The sequence below is a fragment of the Otolemur garnettii genome, unplaced genomic scaffold (assembly GCF_000181295.1).
Source record: "Otolemur garnettii isolate 467f Iridium unplaced genomic scaffold, OtoGar3 scaffold00002, whole genome shotgun sequence".
Lineage (NCBI taxonomy): Eukaryota > Metazoa > Chordata > Mammalia > Primates > Galagidae > Otolemur > Otolemur garnettii.
Genome location: NW_003852397.1, coordinates 10,145,293 through 10,154,608, shown reverse-complemented (window position 1 = coordinate 10,154,608; position 9,316 = coordinate 10,145,293).

Genomic DNA, 9,316 nt, shown 5'->3' with positions numbered 1-9,316 from the left:
ATAGCTGAAAATGTTAAATGCAAATGGAAAAATATACCATGCTCATGGGTGGGAAGAATCAACATTGTTAAAATATCCATACTACCCAAAGCAATTATAATTTTTAATGCAATCCCCATTAAAGCTCCACTGTCATATTTTAAAGATCTTGAAAAAATAATATTTCGTTTTATATGGAATCAGAAAAAACCTCGAATAGCCAAGACATTACTCAGGAATAAAAACAAAGCAGAAGGAATCATGCTACCAGACCTCAGACTATACTATAAATTGATAGTGATCAAAACAGCATGGTACTGGCACAAAAATAGAGAGGTAAATGTATGGAACAGAATAGAAAGCCAACAGATGAATCCAGCTACCTACCATTACCTCATCTTTGACAAACCAATTAAAAACATTGAGTGGGGAAAAGATTCCCTATTTAACAAATGGAGCTGGGTGAACTGGCTGGCAACCTGTAGAAGACTGAAACTGGACCCACACTTTTCACCATTAACTAAGATAGATTTTCACTGGATTAAAGATTTAAACTTAAGACATGAAATCATAAAAATACTAGAAGAAAGTGTAGGGAAAGCAGAATTGAAGACAATTGAAAACAATTGAAGAAATTGGCCTGGGCAAAAATTTTATGAGGAGGACTCCCCAGGCAATTGAAGCAACATCAAAAATATACTATTGGGACCTGATCAAACTAAAGAGCTTCTGCACAGCCAAGAACACAGTAAGTAAAGCAAGTAGACAGCCCTCAGAATGGGAGAAGATATTTGCAGTTTACAGCTCCAACAAAGGTTTAATAACAATAATCCATAGAGAACTCAAACGTATTAGCAAGAAAAAAACAAGTGATACCATCTCAGGGTGGACAAAGGACTTGAAGAGGAATTTCACTAAAGAAGATAAGTGTATGGCCTATAGATATATGAAAAAATGCTTACCATCCTTAATCATTAGAGAAGTGCAAATCAAAACTACTTTGAGATATTACCTACCTCCAGTAAGATTAGCCCATATCACAAAATCCCAAAACCAGAGATGCTGGCGTGGATGTGGAGAAAGGGGAACACTTCTCCACTGCTGCTGGGAATGCAAACTATACATTCCTTTTGGAAAGACGTCTAGAGAACACTTAGAGAACTAAAAATTGACCTGCCATTTGATCCTACAATTTCTTTATTAGATATATATCCAGAAGACCAAAAATCACATTACAATAAAGATATTTGTATCAGAATGTTTATTGCAGCCCAATTCATAATAGCCAGGTCATGGAAGAAGCCCAAGTGTCCATTGATCTACGAATGGATCAATAAACTGTGGTATATGTACACCATGGAATACTATGCAGCCATAAAGAAAGATAGAGACTTTACTTCCTTCATGTTTACGTGGATGGAGCTGGACATTGTTATTCTTAGCAAAGTATCACAAGAATGGAAGAAAAAGTATCCAATGTACACAGCCCTATTATGAAACTAATTTATAGTTTTCATATGAAAGTTATAACCTAACTATAGCCTAAGAATATGGGGTGGAGGAAGGGGGAGGGGAAGAAAGGGGGGTGGATGGGTGGAGGGAGGGTGATTGGAGGGATCACCTCTGTGGTTTATCTTGCAAGGGTACAAATGAATCTTTCTGAAAGTAGAATATAAATGTCTTAACACAATAACTAGGAAAATGACATAAAGGCTATGTTAACCAGTGATGAAATATTTGATGAAAATATTTCAAATTGTATATGAAAATACCACACTGTACCCCATGATTGCATTAATGTACACAGCTATAATTTAAAAAAAAAAAAAAAGAAAAAAAAAGAAAATCAAGGTCACACAATTCCAATGGGTTTTGTGCTCTTTATTGGAAGAAAAAAAATAACAACTTAGAATAAGTATAAGAAATAAGCGTTTTTTTCAATGTTTCCCCTGAGGAATGAATGAAATTTTGAGCTTCTTACACAATAAGTAAAATTAAATTTATACCACAGAGGGAGAGACCCTTTCTAAAAGAAGTGTGGCAAAAAGCACCTTATTGTAATGCTGCAAACTTTGTTTTCTGTTTTTGTGTTCATATGCTGGACTGCAAGATGTGCTTGACACAGTGAGTTTTCTCTAATGTATTTAAGGTGATGTATTTGCCTGAATTACTCCTGCATCATTGCTGATAATATTGAAAACTAAAATAAAACCTAGTTAGAAACCAAAAAAAAAAAAAAATCTACTGCTCCTAAGCCCTCTTAGGGATGGGTTTTGGGAATACTTCTCCCCCCCCTTAAATCTATCTTTCTTATTTATAAATATTAAAAATCTTAAGTTCACACATCTTAAATTCCAATCTAATACCACAGAGTTCATTGTAATTTCCTTATTTAAAACTCCCTTATCCATAAGCATAAAACTAGGCTCCAATTAGCCTCAAGATATTTACTTATTAGGTCACTCCTTGTATGAAATCAACCTCCCTGCCCTACAGGGATGCCTCTCACCATGCTAAGACTCTAGAACCATACAAAAATGTGTCCTTATCATGGATGCTTTCACTTTCCTGCTCAGACACTGCTATTATACTCCCTCCTCCCTCTACTTGTGCTCTAATTAACCTACTTACACACACCTTTGTGTGAATGCCTATTTCCTGGCTCAAACTCTGGCTTCATATGTCGCGTTGCCCCTCAAGAAGACCGATGCCCCCGCTTCAACCTGCTCTGACTCTGATAACCCACTGTGAGACTCCTCTAGTTACAGGTACCTACCTTAGTTGGCCTCACCTATAGTTTTTTTTTAAATCAAATTCCCTAAGAAAGAGATAACGAAAGAGAAGAGGGCAAGCAAGAGAGTGGAATTGAAGTCTTATCTCTGTCACTATTAGACCCTGACTTAAGGCAAGTTATTTAACCTCATTATTCTTTAGTTTCTAATTTGTAAAATGAGAATAATTATATAAAGACGGTGGTCTCCTAGGTTTGTTATGAGAATGACATAAGATAATGCACACAAAGTGACTGTCTAGCATATTTCAAGTGCTTGTTTTATGTTAGTTATCATGAATACCTAAATTGTATTCTACAGATCAGAACAAAGTTTGGCATTTGAGGTTAATCTGTGATTTCTGGGTTGGCCTACTTTTTGAATGTTGGGCTATGATTCAATGTAGCTAGAGCATACTTTTAAAAATTAAATCTGTCATGATTTGGAAATTGCACATCTTGTCATAGCTAAAATAACTTTATCTCCAAACACTTTTCAGCTACAAAAGTGAGCAACTAGAATTTTACATGAGAGTGAAAGGCAGAGTGAGGGAATGAGGATATGAATGTTTTTTTGAAAGCAATTTGCAAGGTTTTGATTGCAATATTTTAGCAATTATTCTCTCCAAGGATACTAACGCTAGGGTGCTGTAAATATACATAGAAAACACACAGCTCAAAAGAAGAAAATGACCCATCTCTTTCCCTCTTTGGTCAGAAGTGTGAAGACTGACTACTGATTCTCTTTGCTTCACGCTCTCTGAGAGAAAAGAAAGAGGTGTGTGGATCTGTAAAATTTGTGGGTTTTTTAATTATTATTATAAAGGAAATTACAAACATATTTCACTTATAAATGAGGATGCAATATCTTATACAACATATTAACAAATTTAATTAAAAATTATTGTTCAAATAATGTACTTTGGTCAAAATTAAATTCAACTAATGTGAGAATTAGTCACTATTTTCTTTTTTTTTTCTTTTCCTTTCCCCCACCCACTCCCTCCTTCTCTCTCTGTCAGCTCTTCTCTTCCCCCAACACCCACCATGTCATTAATTGTCATTAATTGCCCTCATATCAAAGTTGAATACAAAGAATTCATGCTTCCCCATTCCTGTGATGCTTCACTAAGAATAATGTGTTCCACTTCATCCAGGTTAATACAAATGTTGCAAAATCTCCATTTTTTTTTTTTTTTTAATGGCTGAATAGTAAATTTTGTGTTTTTAAGCCTAATTATAGAAAAATCATAGACACACAATTAGTTTCATCATGTATATGCTAATGTTATTTACAATTATCAGCTTAGATATTTACCCTGAAAATTTTCTTTAACCAGATGATGGCATGAAAGCAAGCAAACTTTACTCCACACTGCCCCCCCCAAGCCAAACAAATGTATACAATGTTGAGATTATCACCAGCAATAGTCTAGAACTCAAATATGAAGATGAGATAGTTCCTGGGGGCAGAAGTAAAAAAATGGAGTAGACAGTAAGAAAATTAAACTTCCATATCTGTAACACACTTTCCACTAATCTGGCATCATGCTAAGAGAAAATTTTCCCCTAAGTCATAGTTTCCACAATAGGAAAAATGAGATTGAGGTGGACAATTAGCTTCTGTATAATTTTGGATTCCCTGGCAGGACACCTGTCATTGCCTCAACACACAGAAAGCATTGGGAATGCCTATAGGAGCAATTTCCTAGGAATAGTCAGAGACAAAGAGGGAGATGGGTCTATCATCCCCAGTTGTGGAAACTCTGCTCTGTAACTTGGACAATAGAGATACCAAATCAGAGTGGCTGCTCAGCAGCACCACCACACTTTAGAGAGTTTGTCACACAGATCCTAGTCCCAAATCCCTACCAGCCTTCCTGTTCTACCAGGATGTCCCCTTTGGGATCTCTTTCATATGAGATGGGTGACATTTAGTTTGTTTACTAGAACTGAGGCAAATCTGGATTTAATGCATCATCTAGTGCCAAAAATTATTGGTGTTTAAGAAGAAATTGAGCAAGAGCAAGGGGTTGCAAGCTTATTTAAGGAAGTAATAATAGAAAACTTGAAAAAACTTGAGAAAGACATAATATTCACGTATAAGAAGACCAGAGAACATCAAACAGATTTGACCAAAATAAGAGTTCCCCAAGGCATATAATAATCAAACTCTGAAAATCAAACAAAAATCCAATAGTCAAAAGCAAGAAGAGGATCCTAAAAGCAGCAAGAGAAAAAAAGCAAATAACATAAAGGAACTCTAGTTCATCTGATAAGATACTTCTTAATAGAAACCATCTAGGCCAAGAAGGAGTGGGATGACATTTTCAAAATTCTGAAAGAAAAAAAATCTTCCGTCTAAGAATACTGGATCCAGCAATACTATCCTTGAAATATGAAGGAGAGATAAAGTCTTTCATAGATGAACAAAATCTAAGAGAATTCACCACCAACAGACCCATCTTATAAAAGATACCAAAGAGAATTATTCAATCCGAAAGGAAATCAAACAAACAAACTGCTAATGAGCAAAAAGAAAACATTTGAAGGTATAAAACCCAATGGTAAAATGAAGTACATAGGCAAACCCAAAATATTCTAATACTATAATTATGGTGTTCTATCCACTCATAACTCTAGTATGAAGACCCAAAGGCAAACCTGTCAAAAACAATAATACCTATAGCAACTTGTTATGAAATAGCAATATAAAAATATGTAAATTGAGACAACATAAAGTCAAAGCATAGTTTCTTATTTTTTGTTTATATCTTTTCTTCATGATCTAAGATAAGTTTTCAACTATTTAAAATAATTTTTTGTATCTATAAGATGTTTTGTGTAAGCCTTGTGGTAACCACAGCACAAAAACCTGTAAGAGATTCACTAAAAATAAAAACCAAAAATTAAAGCATACTACCAGAGATACTCAACCACAAAGGAAGATAGTAGGAAATGAAGAAAAAAAGAGCAGACTTACAAATCAGCCAGAAAACAAACAACAAAATGGTAGTACTAAGTCCTTACTTAATAATAACATTAAATATAAAAGGCATAAAGTAGCAGAATGGATAAAGAAATAAGACCCAACTATATGCTGCCTTCAAGAAATCCACTTCACCTAGAATGACACATAGACTGAAAGTGAAGGAATGAAAAATGATATTCAATACAACAGAAACAAAAATGAACAGGAATAGCTACACTTATGAAACAGAGTACAAATCAAAGACTATGGAAACAGACAAGAAATGATTATCATTATGCATATAATGATAAAGGGGTCAATTTAGCAAGAGGATATAATAATTATGCACCTATCATTGGAGCCTCAAATATATAAAGCAATCATTAATAGACTTAAAGGGAGAGATAGACTCTCTTTAAGTAGTACAAAAATAGTAGAAGATTTAACATCCTGCTCTTAGTAATGGAGAGATCATCCAGACAAAAAAATCAACATAGAAATATCAAAGTTGGGCTGTGCCTGTGGATCAAAGAAGTAGGGTGCCGGCCCCATATGCTGGAGGTGGTGGGTTCAAACCCGGCCCCAGCCAAAAACTGCAAAAAAAAAAAAAAAAAGAAAAGAAGAAATATCAAAGTTAAAGTTAAGACACACACTAAGGCATTTATAGCAAGGGAAAGATAGAATCCCTTTAAGTAGTACAATAATAGAAGAGGATTTAACACCCTGCTCTTAGTAATGGAGAGATCATCCAGACAAAAAATTAACATAGAAATATCATAGTTAAGACACACACTAAGGAATTTATAGCACATTTGAATAAGCCAGTATTAAACATCTGAAAAAGAAATCAAAAAGGCAATCTCACAATAGCTATGAAAAATGTTAAATACCTAGGAATCAATCTATTTAGAGACATGAAAGATATGTACAAGAAAAACTATAAAAAAATAAAAAAGATATATACAAGATATATATACAAGTACATATCTTTTATGCAAGATATATATAAAATTATAAAAAAGATAAACTAAAAAAGATATATACAAGAAAGACTATATTCTGGTGAAGGAAATGGAAGAAAACACACACAAAATGGAAAGATAGTCCATACTCATGGATTTGAGGCATTAATATTATTAAAATGACAGTAATACCCAAAGAAATTTACAGAGTCAATGCAACCTCTATCAAAATTTTAATGACATTCTGCACAGAAATAGAAAAGAATCATTCTAAAATTTATATAGGATGAGCCCAAATAGCCAAAACAATTCTGAACAAAAAGAACAAAGCTGGCAGTATCACACTACCTGACTTCAAAATTTATTACAAAGCTGTAGTAACTAAAACAGACTGGTACTGGCATAAAAACAGACAAATGGAAGAGAATAGTAAAACCAGATAAACCCAAGTGTTTACAACCAAATGAACTTTGACAAAGGTGCTAAGAACTGACAGTGGACAGTCTCTTCAACAAATGGTGTTGGGAAAATTGGATAACCATCAGCAGAAGACTAAAACTAGACAACTGACTCTCACCAAAAATCAAATAAGATGGATTAAAGACTTGAAACAAAACTACAAGAAGAAAACATTGGGGAAATGCTCCAAGATATTGGACTAGGCAAAGATTCCTTGTGCAAGACCTCAAAGAACAGGCAACATAAATGGGATTACACCAATCTTTAAAGCTTCTGCACAGCAAAGGAAATAATCAACAAAGTGAATAGACAACCCACAGAATGGGAGAAAATATTTGCAAACTATGCCCCTGACAAGAGATTAATAACCATAATATATAAAAAGCTCAAATCAATAGCAAGAAAACAAACAGTCTGATTTTACAAAGGGCAAAACCATCTGAAGACATTTTTCAAAAGGAGACATAAAGGCAGCATCCATAACTCAGTGGCTAAGGTGCCAGCCACATAAACGGAGGCTGACAGGTTCCAACCTGGCCTGGGCCAGCTAAAACAACAATGACAACTACAACAAAAAAATAGCCGAGTGTTGTGGCAGGTGCCTGTAGTTTCAGCTACTTGGGAGCCTAAGATAATCACTTAAGCCCAAGAATTTGAGGTTGCTGTCAGCTGTGACACCATGGCACTCTACCAGGGTGACATAGTGAGACTCTGTCTTAAAAAAAAAAAAAAGACATACAAATGATCAACAGGTAAGTGAAAAATACTCAACATCATTAATCATTGGAGAAATACAAATCAAAACCACAATAAGATATCACTTTACCCCAATTAATATGTCTTTTATCAAAAAGATGAAACAGATGCCAGCAAGGATGTGGAGAAAGGGTAGCACTTATACATTGTTGGTGGGAACATAAATAGTACAGCCATTATGGGAAACCATATGGAAATTCCTCAAAAAACTAAAAATACAACTACCATATGACCTAGCAATTCCACTGCTGGGTATATATCCAAAAGAAAGGAGATCAATATATCAAAGGCATATCTGTGAAAAATATAAATTTTAAAAAAAGGCATATACACACTCCTATGTCTATTACAGCACTATTCAAAATAGCCAAAATATGGAATCAACCTACATGCCCATCAACGGATGAATGGATAAAAAAAATCTGGAATATTTACACAATATTATTCCAACATAAAAAAGAATGGAACTCTGTCATTTGCAGCAACATTCATGGAACTGAAGATCATTATATTAAGTAAAATAAGCCAAATATTGCGTGTTCTCACTCATATGTGAGAGCTAAAAATGTGGATTTCAGGAAGATTAAGAGTAGATAGGGAGTTACCAGAGGTCAGAAAGGATATGTGGGTGGGGGGAAATAAAGAAAGATTGATTAATGGGTACAAATATACTGTCTGGTTTTTATAGTATATTTTTACAGTATATATTTTATAGTATGTATATTTTATATTTTATTTCAAAAGATGTAAGGAGCATAAGTAGTTTTATGTTACATAGATATATTGCACAGTGGTGAAGTCTGGGACTTTAGTATACCTGTAACCTGAATTAGTATATAATCTACTCAATAGGTAATTTTTCATCCATCATCTTCTCTCATCATCCACCTGTTTGAGTCGCCAAAGTCCTTTATACCACCCTGTATGACCATGGACACATAGTTTAGCTTCCACTTATAAATGAGAAAAATGCAATATTTGATTTTTCTTTCTTTAATTTTTTTTTTTTTTTGAGGCAGAATCTCACTTTCTTAACCTGGTAGGGTGCTGTGGCAACACAGCTCACAACAACCTCAAACTCTTGAGTTCAGGAGATCCTCATGACTTAGCCTATCAAGTAGCTAGGACTATAGGTGCCCAGAACAACACCCAGCTATTTGTTTTAGAGGTAGGGTCTTGCTTTTGCTTGGTGGGTCTTGAACTCCTGCACTCAGGCAATCCACCTGTCTTGGCCTACCAGAGTGCTAGGATTATAACATTAGCCACTGTGCCCAGCCAATATTTGATTTTCCATTCGTGGGTAATTTCAGTTGGGATAACGGCCTCTCATTCATTTGAGTTGCTGCAAAAGACATTATTTCATTCTTTTTTATGGGTGGGAGTGTTCCACAGTGTGTGTGTGTGTGTGTGTGTGTGTGT